Consider the following 19,164-nt stretch of genomic DNA (forward strand, 5'->3'; position numbering starts at 1 on the left):
GAGGGAGAGGGAGAGGGAGAGGGAGAAATGTCTGAAGTTGTCAAGGAGCAAGAGAAATATGGAATTATTCCACATTTTGAATGTTTGTGCCTCAAAGATCATGCAAGTCACTGCTTATAAATTATACCTCAAAAATTTTTGAAGAGCAGGACATCTTGTAAACATGATCCAAACAGGAAGATTGGCAGATGTTGGACTGACCTCACTGGTATGAAGATGACCTCAAGTTCAAATCCTTTCCGGGCAAGTTATTCAAATGGAATTCAGCATTATATGCTATTGGCCCTTAAAATTCAGTCTTGCAGAATTTGAAATCAGACTTCCAATGAGGAAGGATTCTTTCTAGGCTGAGCAAAGCCTTCTAATTCATTGGTGGTATGGCTGTCTGGCTGAGTCCCTAACCAGTTCCCAAGGCCATCAACTGGACTCACTCCTCAGAGGTCTCTGGAGAAGATAACAAAAGTCAGGGGTCAAGAGCTGGGGAGAAGACTCAGTCACTAAGGCGCTTGCAATGTAAGTATCGGGATCTGAGTTTGATTCCCAGAGCTCACATAAAAATGCCAGTGTGCTGTAGAGCGTGCTTGAAGTCCCTGCTTTGGGGAAGCAGAAACAGACAGATGCCTGGGACTTGCTGGCTAGTTAGCCTAACCAATCAGTGAGCCCCGGGTCCGAGGGAGAGTCCCAGTCTCAAACAAGGTGAGTAGCATCCTAGGGATGGTACCAAAGGTTAGCCACTGGCCCTCATATCTGTGTACACACATGTGCATACACACTCATCACATAGGTCTACCCCTATGTTCATGAACACACACATACATAAATACACACATATATTAACACACAGTGTCTTAGTTACCTTTTTACTGTTGTGATGAAACATCATGACCAAGTTCTAGACAGAAGGGTTTATTTGGGGTTTACAGTCCCAGGGGAGTCAGAGTCTATCCCTATAATGGCAGGGGGCATGTCAGTAAGCAAACATCTTCCCAGAAGGCAATGCCTTTCTGTGTAATCCTCCCCAAACAGCCACCACCTGGGGACCAATTATTCAAAAGCCACAGACTTACTGATGTCATCTCATTCCAACACCGAGTCTGTGAGTTCCTCCTGACCTTGGCTAATCAACTTGGCAGTTCCTCCACAGCATCCATGTGCTCTGCCCCACGGTGCTTCCACACATTTAAAAAAGAAAAAAGAAAAAAAAAACACCACTGGATGGTAATCAAATTAACCAACATAATGAGAGAAATTTATAATTAAGTGAGCTAATGTATGTAAGAAAAGGAATTACTTAGCACATAGCAACCACCAATTGTGTAATTTCAGTACCTTTTCTTTTTTTTTTTAAGATAATTTATTTTGTAAATCGGTCTGGTGAAAAGAGGGTTCTCAGGCTGTGGGGTAGAACGTGACCTCAAGTGCCCACTTCCCATACCTGGAGGCCAGAGAGGACAGTGGGGAGGGGGGTCTTGCTCTGTCACTTTCCTTGTTACTCTCTTGAGACAAGGTCTCTCACTGAACCTGGAGTTAGGCTAGCAGTGTCCTCTGCAATCCTATAATTCTGAACAAATAAGAAGAAGCCCAGTGCTGGGATAATAGTGTGGACAGCCACATCCAGATTTTGGGGTGCTTGGGAATCCAAACTAAGGTCTACATGCTTAGCCAGCAAGCTCTGTTACCCACTGAGCCATCACAACCTAAAGTGAATTTTCATATAGATGTCTGTTTCTTCTTTTCAGGACCCAAACCTTTGTCTTTTTTGTTAGCTAAGGGGTGAGGGATAGAAAGGCAAACTCATCTTAACTTCAGCAAAAGAGAGATTTCATTGGTTCGCATAATAGAAAACTCTAGGATCTTCTATTTAAATAGCCCTGCACCCTCCACATTCTGACAACCCTAGGCCAAGTGTCCTGGAAGCTGTTTGTATCGCTGAAGAGGGAATCAGGCTGTGTGTCAAAGGCTCACCACGTTGACCAGGAAACTGTGGGGCCAGTGCCACAGGGACCATACAGAGATAGGGGAATGGCAATTGTCCCTTGAAGAAAGATGCAGTCTGCTCAGCTCTGTCTTCTGTGTGACTGACAGGTGGCTTCTGACACTGCAGACTGTGGTCCCTATGCATCCAACATGGACTCCCATATTGGATTGTGAGGCTGCAGAGAGATGTCCCCGGGGAATTCACTCTCGATAGTGAATCAAATTCATGGGGCATCAAGGACCTGCCAGGCTCTCCTTGACTTGTTGAGATGCACTGTGATTCGTTTATCTGAGGCTCTGACGGTCACGTGATCCTGTCCACCATTTTTACATCCGTTCTCAGCCAGCTCTGAAAATAAGGGGGCAGTTCATGACAACAGTCCATGGCTTAGTCTTGTTAGTTTGCAGATTGGAGTCTCTTTCTTACCATGCGTTGAGAGTTTGGGGTTCCCTCAGCACATCCCTCAGGCACACCAAAGATGGTTTCCAGGCTCACAGGCAGGGATGGATGATTTGTTAATCATTTCATTTTTTCACATTGGCTGTTGAGTCACTTGAAATACTTTAATTACTTCCTGTTATGAGACCAGTGGAAAACGATGAATGAATTCAACCATTCATTTGGAAACTTAAATGCTAGCTGGCTAGGAAAAAAAAAAAAAAGCCTTGTTTTTCACAAACAGCAGCCAAAAAGTGTCCCCGGCTTCCACTCTTGCCAGTACCATCACCATCAACACCATCATCACCACCATGATCATCACCATCATCACCATCATCACCATCATCACCATCATCACCATCATCACCATCATCACCATCATCACCATCATCATCACCATCATCATTGTTATGTTTGGGGACATTTTACATTTTGGAAATTATTTATATAACATGGGTGATTCAGGCTTCGACAGTTCTTCCTTTGCCTTTCTTTCCTAATGTTTCGTTCCAGGCTCTGTATTTTACCATTAGACTTGGGGTAGAGAGAGTCCCCAAGGAAAGTCCCTGATGAGTCTAGTTCAATTGGCACAAGGCAGTCCCTTAGGATGGCTGAGTGCAGAGATGGAAGGAAGGAGGTACTTGGAGCCCAGATGTTTCTGAATATCTTCTTTTTTTAACCCTCTGGTCTTCCTACTCTATGCTTTGATTTAAAAACTTGTTTCCAGCCTGGGTTTAAGGCCCCAAAGAATACAATTTTTCTTACTGGCCTTTGGAAGGGAATTGTTCAAAAAGGTTTTCCTTTCCTCACTCTGGGCACCAGATCCCAGACTCCAATTGAATCAGCTCAGAATGTCTGCCAGAAATGTTTTTGACTGAAAATAATGGAAAATATGACAAGAACTTTCTGAGACACTTGGTTAGTTGTCACTGAAAAAACAAAGTCTGGAGCCAGTAGGTGGGCCCTGTGGTACCAGCGGGACTCACTATGGCAGCCGGTAGACTTTTAGCTTCTCTCAAGTGGCCCTGTAACTGCAGGGTGACTATCTTTTACACTTCCCTATATGGCACCCTATTTCTGAGAGGATAAAGGAAAGAAAATATCCTATTTCCCAGATGTTTTGTTGTCTCATGGCCAGAAATTAATCACGGGGTATCAATACAAATAATGAGTATGACAGGAACTCAAACAAAATGGAGGTTCCTTTGCTAAGATTGAAGGAGGAAGGATGTTAGGTAAGCAGCCAGCACTGTCTGCCACACTGGTGCTGGTGTTTACCTTTAGGTCTGTATTCTGGAAAGTTCTCTAATTTGAGAGCATATAAAGATAGTGAGATTAGTTGGGACAGACAAGCTTATCCTACAGAATTAAAGTGCTCAGAACTACACAAGAACAGAAAGGTCCTAAACTCCAGCCTGTGCCACCAGTGACAGTGAAGTCAGGCTGTACATGTTCCTGATCTCTGAGAGGCATTGAGAAAAGTCTTAGCAAGGTGCAGCTCCAGCGAATGTTTCTGTCTGGACCATTCCTTGTCATCCTTCCAACTTCTTCAGCATTTACAGACTTCCTCTTGTTCTCAGTCATATACAGAACACATGGGCACACTATATTCTCTCCGTCCATCCCAGTCATCTGTCCATCCATCCGCCCATCCATTCACCTACCCCACCCCCACTTTTATTCATTCAATTTAAGTTTTCTGAATTCAGTCAAACAACAGTCTTGCAACAATACTTTTATTTTAATCTTTGCTAGACTATTGCTAAGGCACAGGTCCGTGTAAACATCCTCCAGTGTACTTGCCAAAGGACATTTTTCTTTCCCTACATCAGGGTATGTGGCTAGTTTCTGTGTCCTGAACAGCTGCAGTCCTTAACCTGAGTAGAGGCATTCTGCATCTGCTGTGGTTTGGGCATGAGCACAGAGCTTTTTGATTGTTACTTGGGAAATTCTCTTTAGAGCTAGCTCTAACCTTATAGGATAGTGAGATGTTCAGAGATGGGTAGTTAAACTGTGACTCGCCTTCCTTTAACCCCCACAGTCAGCTCTGAAGGTTTTGCTGTTGAGCCCCGTGAGGGTAGGTGGTGTCTCTATTTTTCATGCAGAGAGAACACAAGAACAAGAGAGAAAATATTAAGACAGCATTGCATTTCTCTCTTATCTCAAACACAGAAGTCTGGACCGTCATCCAACACTCCCAGTAACCGTCGACTTTTCCAAGAAATGGAAGGGGTTTTCCATCTTGTGGGAACAGGAAGTACATGCTGAGATGAGGACTTAGCTCAACCCACTCTAGGACAAGGCCACAGACCACACGGCCTAAGCAATAGATGCTCGTTCCTCAAAATTCTAGAAACCTGAGCCCAAGATCAAGGTGTCACCACAGGCCCTTCCAGCTTACAGGTACCATTTTCTGAGTGATTGAGTGACAGAAAGAAGGAGTTCTGATCCATCTTCTTTTCCCAAGGACACATTCTGTCATGGTATGTGTGTGTGGGGGGGGGGGGGCAGGTAACTTTCCACAGCTTTCACTACCAAATCCCTTCATTTGGAGCTTAGGAGCTGAGGGAATGGCCATGGGTGAGTGAAGGGCAAAGCAGAGGAACAGCCAGGGAAGAATCTTGTTTTACAACAGTTACCCCAAGCTCAGCAGCTTCTAAACAGTCATTCTTTCCCCTTTCTTCAAGATTCTAGCAGGGACTTGCTTCATCTTGTCTAGCTTTGGTCTTGTACAGGCTGGAGTATAGGCTGGAGGCTTTGGCCTCAGAAAACAGAAGGCATGGCTCTCTCCCATGTGCCCTCTCATCTTCTGAGGCCTCTCCTGGGGTCTGGTCTACCCAAGAAGTATGACTCCTCTAGCGACTTAAAGTTCTGCAAAGGTCCCAGGCCCTCTAATACCCAAGTTCAGAAACCCAGAAACAGCATCTGTTTCCATACAATTCTCTTGATCAGAGGCCAAACTCAGACCAGGAGGAAGGCAATGCCATGGAAACAGATGCCATGGGTTTTAGTGTCCCCCAGAAAAAACAAGAGTATATGGACAAAACTGCCTCTTTCCAGCTTCGATTATGGCTGGCATCAAACCTCCAGTAGAAAGACTCACTGGGGAAGCAACTCTGCCTTCAGGCGTGCGGGATTGATGCTGGATTGTGTAAGAGTCAAACTCAGAGCTACAGAGACTTCACGATAACACTCATTTCCTCTCCGTACTTCCACATTCATTTTAAATAATCCTTTCCTTGGACTGAGGACAAAGCCTTCCGGGAGCATTTGAAGTAAAATCAGGGGAATGTTCTTGATCTGCTGTGGCCAAGGAGGACGTCGTGGCCACCTGTAGCAGAGCCTTATTTAAACAAAATGTGTTGATTATTTTTAGCATAACTTAAGCCCCGGGAGACTAATGAGGTGTTAACAGTGCGTGTTAATTATGTGATTTCTGTTGTCTTCATTAAAGCTAAGATTCTCAATCCTATTTGCCACCTGAAATCCCAGGAGAGCCCCGTCACTTTTCTGACCCGGCGTTCTTTAGTTCCCCGTGGTTCCTGCAATCACAGAGACAGAGTTCCATTCCCCCCGAGGAGAACCGGTTGAGTGGCTCACACATTCGGGAGACCTTGGGTTCCCCCTTTCTCAGCCCTTTCCATTTTTAATCTCCGTTATTAGTTGTTAGATCTGACAGAAAGTTCACTGTTCAGGAAGCTGGTGACAAGAACTCATGCTGGATCATTTAGGACTGACTGTCCTTCACAGAGAAAACACTGCCAGAGAGATTAAAAACTAGGGGGAAGCTAAAATCAACCTCCGTTGCTTTTCCTAAGCATTTTAATTAACCAAAGACGTGTGCTGCAGATACGCGTGGCCCTGATTATTTTAAACTTCTGCAATCTATGCTATAGCCCTGTCCCGAGTGACAATACATCCCATCCAGAATACCTTTCCTTACAAGAGATAATCACCTGTCGTAGGGCTCCTTTGAAGATGCAATGAGCAGCCTGTTCCTGGCTCTGTCTGCATTGCCAATGCTTGAGACTTGGCTTGGTGATGGTGTTCGAGGCCTTATTGCCTGTCCAAGAGGTAATGGGGTTCTTAGTGATGGCCTCATCAGGGCATATGAAGTTGTAATAGCGGGTGAAAGTGATTGGCAAACAGAACATTATGAGTCTCCTTAGTAATTAGAGTCATCTAAAAACAGAATGGACTGTCACAGGAGGTGGTGAGTTTGCTGTCAAAGAGCCAGGGACATAGAAGTGGGGGATCCCTTTCATGTGAGGTTGGAGTCAACCTTTTGCACGTGCATGTGCATGGGCCTCTTCCAGCTGTCATCTGGATCCTCTGGTTGTTCTAAATCCATATTAACCATAGGTCTTTTGGTGATTTATAAAATAAAGTGCAGTATAGCAGAATATTCAGCAGAACTGGGTTCAAATCCCTGCTCTGGCACTTCCCAGCCATCCTCCAAAAACTGAGCAGCTGACATCAACTCTCTGAGCCCCCATAAATGAGCGCTGGAATATATTGCTTCCAGAGCTATTGGAAGAGTTGGAAATAATGACTTTAAAATACGAGGCTCACGATAAGCACTCAATAAATCACAGCGTTAGTGGCCCTTAGGAGTCTAATTCTTTTTCTTTTTCATTCTCTCTCAATGATACAGTCAGGGTTTGCAAAACTTGGGGGGAAATGGAGGGAGCATTAGACACAGCTGCAGTGTGTTAGTTAGCACTTGGTCAGACAAAGTAGGCCAAACAAACCTACCTATGTCATTAGGTAGAGCCTCTCACTCCAGCAGAGTCTTGCAGGACACCCCCACTTCCCGCCCCAGTCCAGGAAAGGATCATTGCTGAGTGACTGCCAAGTGATAGACACATGCATCTGCCATCACCGTCCGATGTCATCCCAGTTTGAGAAGTAGGTCTGGTCATCTCCATTGTACAGAGGAAAAAGGTATCAAAGAGAAGTCCCAGGCCTACATAAGGGACATTTGTGTGTCTCCAGGATCAAACCAGCTGGATCTGCTACCAAATCATCCTTGAAATTTTGTGCCATCCACTATTCACAGTGTAGTGTCAATTTGTCCACCCAGAGATGCTCCCACCTTACTGAATAAGATAATGGTGGGCCAGCCAGTGAGAGCCTATGGAGTAGAGCCTCAGCTTACAGGTTCTAAAGGACTTGTGAGTGGCTGTTTACTTATTCTTGTGTGTGTGTGTGTGTGTGTGTGTGTGTGTGTGTGTGTGTGTGTGTATGCATGTGTGCATGTGTGTGCTTGTGTGTATGTGTGTATACAGATGCACTTACCCATGTGTGTGTTCATGTGGAGGCCAGAGGTTGATGTTGGATGCCTTCCTCGACCACTTCTCCACATTAGATTTTGAGACAGAGATTCTCACTAACCCTGGATCTCACCTACGAAGCTGGGCAGGCTGAGCACAATCCCCTTTCATCTCTAGCCCCCAACATTGGTGTTACAGGTGTATGCTTCCATGGCCAGCTTCTTATATGACTGGTAGGATCCAGTGACCCATCTAACCAGCTCAACTAACTTATTCTGTACTCATTTACTGTTGACTTCATAGAAGGGACATGTGGTCTTAATAAATCTTTATATCACCTTTTATATGCATGTCTAAAGATATGAATATATACAAAATTGGATTTAAAAAAAAAAAGTCCCCCTCGCCTCATCTTTCAGGTACCTACAGCTTTCCACAGACACTTTATCTCTTTTGATCTGTAGCCTGTCTGAGGTTTGAGGGTTTGTCTTGTTAATTGAGATAAAGTACATGCAACTTGTAATTCCCATTCTAAAGCGAGCAATTCAGTGGCCTCTGATGCTTGTGTAACACTGCCCCACCCGTCTCTCCAGTATCAAGACATTTTTATCTCTCAGGAAATGAAACCTTGGAAGCCAAAATTACCCATTGAGTAATGACTCCCTGTTTCTCCCTCCTCCTCACTTCTGCTCACCCTGCCTGCTTGCCCCCGTTATGGGCTCATCAAATGGATGGGGCACTACAACAAGTGGCCCTTTGGGTCTAAATTCTTTCATGCCACGGTTTCCTGGGAGTAGAATGCTTCTTGGGTAACTTGGTGTTTTGTGTGTATGTGTGTGTGTGTGTGTATGTGTGTGTGTTGCTAATGATGGTTTTTGTTTTATTTTTGACCAGCATTGGGAGGCAGAGGCAGGTGGATCTCTTCAAGGAAAGGTTTACATAGTGTGGTCCAAGACAGACCAAACCCTGTATCAAAAACAAAACAAAACAAAAACAAAACAAAAAACAAAACAACAACACAAACCAACAAACAAACCACCAAGGTACAGTCTCACTGTGTGGTCCAGGCAGGCTTTGAGTTCACAATTTGTATTGCCTCAGCCTGGGATTATAAATAGGAAAATACCACACCCAGTTCTTAGCGTGTTTTTTGAGGGTCACTCAAGTTGGAGCGTTCATCAAGACCTCACTCATTTTTATTAATATATTCTAATTAACATGAAGTAATTATGCATTTTATGCAGTACGGTGTGACATTTCAAGACATGGCTACAATGTATAACAATCAGATGAGGGCAATTAGCATACGTATCACCTCAGACACATGTCATTGCTTTGTGTTGAGAACATTCAAAATTCTTCTTCGTAGCTCTTCTGCAATATTTAATTGACTGTTGTCAAGTGTAGCCATCCTCCTGTGCAATCAAATATTAGGTATTATTCCTGTATCCAACTGGGCCCACCTGTCGCCATCCCTGTCTCCCTCTCACCCTTCCCAGACTCTGGGAAACCCTGTTCTAGCCTCTGTGTCTCTGAGATAAACTTTGGCTTCTACATATGAGAACATGCAGTATTTGTCGTTCAATGTCCAACTTATTTCATGTGACACTTCATTCTTTTATAGGGACGATTGATATTGCACTAGGCATAGGTACCACCATCTGTTTACTCCTTCATCCACTGGTGGACATTTTCACCCTGTTGCTGTTACGGATACTGCTCCTATAGGCACTTGTGTACGATTTTCTGTGTGACTACATGCTTGTGATTCTCATGATTATATATCTGTGAGTGGAATTTCTAGGTTATGTGCTAATTTATGTTTAGAAACTGAGAAATCAAAATTAGGTATGTTTTTGTAGTGCTAGGATCCAAACCCAGGCCTCATGAATACTAAGAGAGCTCGCCACTCTGAGCTATGTCACCAGTCTTCCTGTGTTTCCGAGTGCACATAATTCCCCCACCTTACCCATCTGTAGGCAGGCTCCACACATTGTGCTGAGCTTTGGTTTATTGGCCTGACAATGGGCTTTAGAGTTCCTTGCAGTGGCATGCTAGTAAATGTTTAACAACCTGCTTTTGTGAGGTGCAAATTCCTCTGGGATAACTCCCAGTATGGCAGGCCTCAAGCCATGCAAGACCACTGATTGCAACGTTAGAAAGAGACACTAGCAAAATATCCTCATGAATGATCCAAGCTGGCTGTGGTGAACTGCTGGATCTTTCCATATCTGAGCAGGAGGTACGGCCTCATTCATTTTTATGAGTGTATAGCACACCACTTTAGGATGTACTATAATTCTTTAACCTGTCCCTGATGGCACACACTTAGCTGGCTTCCACTCTCTTCCTTCCACAAACTAGGCTTTAATGGATAATCTCATGTGTGTATCATTTTGCTCATGTGCAAAGAGAGCGGTAGACCAGACTTTTGTGACATCCTAAGAATCACGGGAAGACATCCTTAAAAGCCAATTTATTCCTTCCTTGGACCACACGGGCTCTTAGAATGAATGCGTGGAGCAGCTACTGTTTTTGTCCCACTTTCCCTGTGAGTAAAGCTGATGTAAATTAACTAGCCGTTGCCAACATCAAAGCAATGTCATCAGACTTGGAAAAGAAATAGAAAAGTGTGTTTTTTTTTTTCTGGAAGATAGGAATTAGTGTCAATATAAAGTACCATCACTCACATGGGGTGAACTGAAGTACTTTCTTAGTATGGCAGTGGGAAGAACTCAGACGGGGCATGTGGTATCCCTGCAGTAGAGGCGTGTCAAGGTGAGACTCATGGTGGAGGGAATGGTTTACTGAGAAGTAGGATAATGTGTTTTAGCCCCACGTCTTATGCAGAATTAAAAATTCTAGACAATGTTTCTCAATGGTGCTTGTACTTGAGAAGGATCTAGGAAGTCTTTAAAAATGTACTTCCCTAGCCCACATCCACAATTTATCCAACCAGGCAACCCACAAGCAAGCCAGGCATCTGTGGGAGATGCCTGTGGAGAGTTTGGACAAGGTTGAGAAGAGATTATAAGGACACCTCAGACTTGGTAACACATCTATTGGGGTTATCTGGGGCAGCAGACAGAACGGAATGTGAGCATGTAAACAAAAAAGACCGATTTTAAGGAGTTAGAGACTGTCAAATCCAAATTTTGCAGAGCAGGGCCACCACAAGCTGCAGGTCTAGTGAGAATCCGTGCTGCCGTTCAGGTAAAAAAGCCATCTGCCTGGGCTAGGGAGAGGTGGCTCAGTGGGTAGAGCAGTTTCTATATGAGTGTGAGGGCCTGAGTTCAGATCTCTGGCACCCACATCAAAAGCCAGACCTGGGGAGGGAAGGAAAGCAAACAGGATTGCTGGGATGGTGAGCTTCAGGCTGAGCGAGAAACTCTCACAAAGAGTAAGGTAGAGAGTAAGAGACAGTAGCTGATGCCCTTCTAGACGTAGATCTCTCTCTCTCTCTCTCTCTCTCTCTCTCTCTCTCTCTCTCTCCTTTCCTCCCTCCCTCTTTCTCTTTGTCCATCTAAGGAAGCCATCACTCTGGTTTCAGCAGCAGTTAGCTAGGTTGCCTATTCTAGAACGTCATAGAAATGAAAGAAAGGGAACTAAGCGCTCTTAACTGCAGAGCCATCCTTCAGCCCCCTACTTCCCCTTTTAATAGTTTTAGGATATGAGACAACCTGCTTTATTTCTCATCCCATAAAGCCATTTTGATTTCTCTCCCTTCTCTTGACTTCTAACAGCCTTTCTAAATAATCTATTGTGGATTTAAAAAAAATATACATCTATCATGCTTTTCTGTTTTCTGGTTTATGGATTTATGTTTTGGAGTACCTCTCTTCCTCTACATACGTGTGACGTTTGCTCCTATGCATTTATTTGTTTACTCATGACTGTCCATTAATACTAAGTTTTCATACTTTTTAAATACAGATATAAGCATTAAAGTTGTGTATCTTCCTCTAAGAACTGTTTTGGTTCCACCGTGCAGGTTTTCATGTGTTGCTTTTACTATGTTTCATTTGCAAATATTTTCTCCTTTCCCTGAAGCTCCTCCTGTTAGAGATACAGCGTTTGATTTCCTTGTATTTGGAGGATTTTCCAGACAGAGCATTGATTTCTATCTTAGCCTCTTTGCAGGCAGGTGACATCTCTTAGGCTTTAGCGAGCCTAGTGTTTTGGCCTAGCATCTGGTGTGACGAGTGTACTGTAACTTTGAGAACTGTGTATCTTGCAATTTATTGAGAACATATCAATTGAGTTGTATGGACTGATAGCTTATTTCGTTCATCTGTATTGGGTTGTTTTGCTTATGAACAACTAAAAGGTGTGTTTTTTTCTAATGTTGAGTTCTTTGGATTTTGTTCTGCCTTTAGTTTTATAGGTTTTCATTTAATATATTCTGAGCTCCATCCCCGCATATTTAAAATTTTGAGTGTTATGATGCCTTTCTGGTGGCTGTGTATCATTGTGTAACATTGGTTGTGGTTACAGCCATGTCTTGGCATTTATTTCAACTGATATTAATCTGTTAATACACATAGCCATTTTGCACAGTAAAACTTTACTGCCAACCCACCTGTGTCTTTATTGTTGATATTTCTCTCTAAGAAGCAGCAAAGTGTTGGGTCTTGCTTTGTTCTCCAAGCTGAGAATGGGTCACCAGGCCACAGCCAGTTGGAAAGGTTTCTGGGAAGAAAGTCTCTGCTTTCCAGTTTGAGAGAAGGGGACAGTAAAAAGATGCATAAATATAGCTGCTGGGTCTAAGAAATGTTTATTAAACTAATATGAAACATGTATGCCAAAGACTGTTTCTCTTTTCCCAAGTAGAGTGTTCCGTGCAATTATTTTGAAGACATCAGCATGGAATCAGATATTCTCATACTTTCCCAGACTGTACTGCTCTGTTGTTTACAATTGGCAAAGCACAAAGAGATAGAGCTCTCTCACAGGCCTGCTGGGGCCACAGAACCAAGGGAAGCTCAGAATCTGTGAGGAACATAACTTGGAGGAATTTTGATTTGGTGTTTCCTGGTGGAACTGTATCCATTTTCCTTCTGGTCAGAAAAGGCCTTTCACTTCTGTTCTTCTATGTATGAGTGTTTCTGCTCACACCGGCACAGCTGGAGAAGTAGGATACATGCTCACAGCATAAAGGGTCACTCAGCCACTTTGAAAGGGCTTCTGGGAAAGCAAGTTTTGGCAGGATATAACAGGCACCAGAGTGCAAGCCAGTCTTTCCCCAGAGGCAGTGCCATTAAGATGGATGCCAAGTATTGCTTAGCCAGCGCCTGATAGACAAAGGGTGGGGAATGAATGTTAGTTGTTATTATTTTACTTTTATTCAGAAGATTGGTGCTTGCTTCCTTCCTGTCCACCTTGTCAGGGAGGAGCCTCTTTCCCCTCGATTATCCAGATGTGTTTAGACCAAATGACAAGTTCCAAGACTCAGAAGTTCTCGGTTTGGAATCTACTCCACAACGGAGGTTCTGGGCAAACGTCAGGCAGGCAAGAATCACTTGATGTTTTCTCTGAGTGTGTCTAAAGTGCTTTTGTTGGGTAAATTGTCACTTCATGCAACCTGGCCTTGGAGGGCTGTGATCTGCGCTCCCTGGCTTTCCAGGTTACTGAAACACCACTTGTTGATGAAACTCAGCTCCTGGAGTTTTCCTGAGCAGAATGAAGAGGAGGCCATTTACAGCTGGCATCCCTGCATAAAAGCACAAAGGTCCTGAGAAGCACTTCCAGATGTTTCTGATTCTGTGCCTAACAACTTGGGCCTGTCCTATCCCACATGAACAGCCTGAGGGGTCAAAAATGGTTCAGTGTCACCTGGGAGAAGCTCCCTACTATTAGAGATAACTACCAAATAGCACTTGTTGCTGCTAGTGCCTTTTGTCTCAGCTATGCATCAGGCTGGTGGTACTAAAAAGCAATAATGAAGAGTCTAGGCTTAGGAAACTGATCTTAGATTAGGTTTGGGGGACTTGAACCCAGAGCTTTGTGCACAAAAGGCATGAATGCTCCCTCTGTTCTATCTCCTCACCCTTATGAAAATTGTCCTGTGGGCCTTCCAGCCAAGCAGTGATCTCGAAACCAGCTGTCTGGCAGAAGCATCAGTATTTAAACACAGCGCTTCTAGGAGCCTCCACCTGAAGGAGGTTTACTGAACTCCAGGTGGAGCCCGGAGAACAGGTTACTGAACAAACTTCCCACCTGCCAGGCCTGGCGACTAGAGGGTCAGAGGGCATTCTGTCCCTCTGTCTCTAGCTGTACCATTGACACTCTGTTTTCTTCCTAGGAGTGTGACCCACATAGGACAGACACTTGTGTAGCTTTGAGTCACTGATGTGTGGCCTGGTGCCTAGTAGGGGGCAGGTACCCAATGACCGTTTGTCAAAGGAATTCAGGGGGACAGACAGGCAGCAGCAAGCTGTCTTTTCCCATGGCTGGGGCGGGGGTGCTTCTCTGGGAAAGAGAACCTTCTGTTTCTGGAAAGAGCTTCTGTAACTGACAGGATTTCATGATAGCAAAAGAAATAAGGAGCCGGGGTTGAAGGATCATGCCACCTCCAGTCTATGTAGTTTTCAGATGGTCTTCCTGCGATGGCCTCAGTTGGCAGAGTGCTTGCCTTCCATGCATGACCCCCAGTGACACAAAAACATGGTGGTGCTTGCCTATAATCCCAGCACTTGGGAACTGATGACAGGAAGAGTCAAAGTTCAAGGTCATCCTCCATTACAGATCGAATTGAGGCTACCTGGGTTAACAGTGACCTTGTTTCAAAAGCAAACAATCCTCCTTTGTCATTTTAATACAACAGTGACAACAGTCATAATGTAACTGCTATGGTCATTATTGACTCACTAATGTCGTTATGAAAACCGGACACTGGTTTCACTCTTTTGATTCTCACACGAATGGGGGCTATTCACGTCCCGTGCCTATATCACAGATGCTGAGAGGGAGGTAAAGAGAGGGCATTCAGGAACACATGGGTAGGAAATGACAAGACTGGGAAGGCACAGTACCATGCCTGCCCCATACCTTGTGTGGTAGCACGGTTCTGGAGAGAGTATCACGCTCAGCTGCCAAGTGCCCATGTCTGTCTTAAACACATACCAACATCCAGCAAAAGCAGTCAATAGCTGACAGAGTCAGGGGAAAAGAAAAGGCCCTTCAATAAAGAGACCATTGTGCCTCTTCAAACAAGACTATTTTCTTTCTCATTTCTGCTCCCCTGCTGCGTTCTGAAGGTCACTGACTGCGTCTGCACAAGCCAGGGAAGTCACGAAAGGCATACTTGGCAACTAGCAGTGGCAAAGGATCTGGGAGGTGGGGACAAGGAGAAGAAGAAGTGGGGGAGGAGAGGGAAAAGGAGGAAGAGGAGAAGGGGAGGAAGAGGAGGAGGAGGTAAAAGGAGAAGGAAGGAATAAGAGGAGGAAAGGGAGAAAGAGGAGGAAAAGAAGGAAGAGGAGGAGGGGGAGGAGAGAAGGAAGAGGAGGAGGAAGAGGAGGAGGCAGCAATTTTACCACAAGGGACAGTCAGGCTGGCTTCTCTTCTCCCGGCCAATCCAATGACCTTCTTCCCTTTTGCTGACCACTCCCTGGGGCTGGCCTCTCTGCTGCTCACAAACAGCCAGCTGGACAGCTCTGGGGAGGCAACTCAGAGGCTCTTCCTCAGGCCTTGCGTTGGGTGCTGCCCTGCACTTCACCAGAGGGAAAGCGCTCTTGGGCGAGCTTGACAGGTGCGTGCCAAACTGAGGTCCATGTCATTCTTTTAGGAGTCTGTTTTTTAAGTTTAGAAACTGGGTTGGGCAGCCAGTACTGGTTGGAAAAGGTTCAATCATGTTCTTGGGAGAGAAACCCAATTAGTGACAGGCCTGGCTTTTCTAGAGTGGGGAGTAGAGTCATGGAAAGATGGGAAGGAAGGTGGTGGGACAAAGCTGCCTGCTTTGGGCCTGCAGCGGCTGGTCCAAAAGGTCTTCCATGCTATAAACATCATGTATTGAAGGCTGTCTTTGAACACTGAGAGGCTTGGGTGTTGGAGTTATGGAGGATGAGCAGGTGAAGAGTCACCTGGGTCCTGTCAGTTCTGGCTTATAGCCAAGGCTCCTTGTAAAGAGCAGCTGGGGACGAAAATACCTGAGACTTACGAACAAGGAGTCTAGGTTTACCTGAGGGTGAGGAAAGGCGCTCTTTTTTGTTTTGTATTTTAAGAGAATATCTTTTTATAAATGTTCATTCCTACAAAAGCCCACAAACACACTCCAGTTGGATTTTGCTTTAGGCTTTGCAGGGAGAATTCCTGAAGCAAAGCGCGAGCACAGAACATTCCTGAGTGACAGGCTGCCTTGGGAGAGGGTCAGAGTCCCTGTCCAGTGAGAGAGCCTGGGGCCAGATGGATAAGGCTGCTCCTGTACCTCACCCTTTCCCCCAAAGCTTTAACTGTAGTGCCACACTAGGCCACATCAAAAGGGAGGAGTCTGTAGGTTTTACTTTCTCAATGTCCCCTGAGACCTAACATCTTTGTTCTTCTCAAGCCTTTCCTGGGTACCCTTCCTACCTGGGCCTTCACAGAATCCCCAAGCTGACTGTTCTCACTCACAGCTCCACCAACAGCTTCTCTCTGGCAGCCGTGCACTGCGTCTCGCTGAGGACTTGCACTGTATGAGAGCTCTAGATGAATACCGTGCAGTGTGGTTCTGAAGCTGGGCCCCAGAGACAACCACTTCCAAATCCTGCCTTTAGCTCTTCGGTGAATATGTAACCTTGGGAGAAACTCTCACTCCTGGGCCCCTGCTCTCTGCCTACTTGTATCCAGATAAGCACCCACCTCATAGGGTGCTTACCAGGATTCAAACTTAGGGACTGGGGAGATGGCTCAGTCGGTAAAGTGCTTGCCATGCAAGCATGAACACCGAAGTTTGATCTCCAGAAACCAGGTAAAAGCCAGGTACAATTATGGAGACTGGAGGGCTTGCTGGTCTACCTGAATCATCAGAGATCTATACACACACACACACACACACACACACACACACACACACACACACACATATACAGATAGACACATGCACACACACAAACATACACCCCTAAATATGTATAAAATTCACATATGCCAAAGGCTTTTTAACAGTGCATGGCCCAAAAATTCAACAGGTATTAGCAATTCAGTTTTCTTTTTGAAGCCTGCTAGCAAGCTCCCCAGAGGTAGGTATGCCTGCACCTACTTGCAAATGGGAACCAGGCTCAGAGAGGAAGCAGGCCCCTCTACAGCTTGCAGCTTAGCACGGAGCATAGAAACAGCAATGGCAGATAACCTCAGAGCGTAAGTGGTAGTCACGTTTTAGATTCATGGGGTGAGTTTTCAAATCCATTCTTATAATCACCATACTAAATTGTCCTTCTATAACAGCTTTGGAAAGAACTCACACTCCATTCATTTTAAATGGCACCTATTCAGGGGTTGTGGAAGGACTCTGAAAGCACAAATGACCTTCAACCAGGCCCTTGGAGGCATCATTAATCCCTTAGGGCAGCTTTTAAAATGTGAAAGTATCTCATTTGTAAATATCTGCCTTGACCCTCATCATGGCCCTCAATAGCAGAACTGGTCTTATTTTACAGGTAAGGAGCCAAGGCCATGGATTGCAGCCCTATCAAGTCACAGTACAGTCACCCTCCATGTCCTTGGGTTATGCACGGCAGACAACCGAAGACAGAAATTACAAAACTCGAACAGAGAGAAACCCCACCCCACATTGCACCTAGCATACATACAGATCTTTATGCTTGCAATGACTATTTACACAGCATTTACCCTGGTAACTGCCGTAAGCCATCCAGGCCTGTTCTAAAGAATACAGGACCATCTGAGCTGTTTCTGTGTGCACATCTTGCTATCTTATGTAAGGGACTTGGGCATCCATGGATTTTGAAACCCATGAGGCATCCTGGAATCAATCACCCACATATCAGATGACTCAGCTGTGTGGTAACTGAGGTTGGATTCTGTACCTTTCCGTTGTCTAGGATTGGGCACCAGGACATTTAAACTTTTTTTTTTTTTAAAGCAAAATCTAGTTAAGCTCTTCTGAATTAGAATCTCTTGGTTGGTAGCTGGCTATGCATCTTGGTTTAAAAAGCTAGAATCCAAGCTGAAAAAATGGCCCAGTGGGTAAACCAAAAATGGGGAGTTTGGAGCCCTAGAAATTATGTAAAAAGCTGGATGGGCATGGTGGTCCACCTGTAATCTCACTGCCTTGGAGGAGGAAATAGGAGATTTCTGGCTAGCTAGACTAGTAGCTAGACAATAACAAGCCTCAGACTCATTGAGAGACTCTGTCTCAATACGAAGGTGGAGAACAATTGAGGAAAATGTCTGATACTGACCTTGGGCTCCTACACAGACATACATACCGACTCAGACACAGACAGACAGACAGACAGACAGACAGACACACACACACACACACACACACACACACACACACAAGAACCTGATGCACACTCCACACTAAGCCAATCTCCTGGCTTCTCCCAGTGCCAGACCTGAGCTTTCAGAAGTCCCCACAACTGCACACATCCTAGCCCACTTCCTCTTGGGCCTGGTACCCACAAGCACCCACACATTTTTCGCTTTGGGGCACCTTGGCGTTTGGCAACTGTGTCTCTCTTTCTCCTTCCTGCTGCTGCCACCACACCCATGCCCTTCTCTGCCAACTCCACTGAGTGATAGTTTTCATGGTTTCTGCTTTGGCTCCTGCAATGCCCCCCTTACTAGTCTCTCTATCTCTGTCTCGGTCCCTACATTGTACCCATTTCTTTCTCCAGTCTCCTGGGTCTCCAAACCCAGCCCTTGTCCTTTCTTATGTTAGATCAGAACTTAAATTTTGTGAAATTGGTAAGTAATTTTACGCATTTATGGAATGGATGTAGTGTTTAAATCTGTATACTACTGCCCCCCCACCATGTTCCCAGGACAAGGTTCAAACTTCAACCTGAGAGTTGTGTTAGAACGCCTTGAGAACCTGCCTGTCTTCACTGTTGTCGTCATTCAATAACTGTGTACCCTGTGGCTGGACTGAACTGGAAAGGGACAGACAGAAACACAGAGACTCAGAGACAGACACAGGCTGAGGACCAGTTAGGAAACTATTGCAGGTACTCAAGGGAGAAATCATGAAGAAAACCGAGTTGCTACTACCACAAGCTCCAAGTAGGCTGAGTGACGGAGAACAGGAAGCTGACACTACAGAAAGAGGACTCAGTACAAGCAAAATTCAAGAGGGCAGGGACAGTGACTCTCATATATGTCTGCCAGAAGGAAGAGCCTGGGAGATCAGGCAGGGAGGCGGGAAGAGTTAGCAATCCAAAAGGGCAGTGAGATCCTCCATCTCGTATAGACATATACAGAGAGGGGGAGAAGAGGGGAGGGGAGAGGGGACAGAGGAGAGGGGGAGGGGGGAGA

The 19,164-nt window shown here is 45.1% G+C and overlaps 1 protein-coding gene across 1 annotated transcript in view; it reads left to right on the forward strand.

The window, feature by feature from the left end:
* Nucleotides 1–15,313: 15,313 nt before the first annotated feature.
* The window catches only part of Sod3 (superoxide dismutase 3), a 6,175-nt gene continuing 2,324 nt past the window's right edge, over nt 15,314–19,164 (forward strand). The window contains exon 1 of the mRNA XM_028765282.1: nt 15,314–15,436. The gene's annotated coding sequence lies outside the window, so the exon portion shown is untranslated. The remainder of the gene's footprint in view (nt 15,437–19,164) is intronic.

Source organism: Grammomys surdaster, unplaced genomic scaffold (genome assembly GCF_004785775.1).
Source record: "Grammomys surdaster isolate TR1022 unplaced genomic scaffold, NIH_TR_1.0 150, whole genome shotgun sequence".
Taxonomy (NCBI): domain Eukaryota; kingdom Metazoa; phylum Chordata; class Mammalia; order Rodentia; family Muridae; genus Grammomys; species Grammomys surdaster.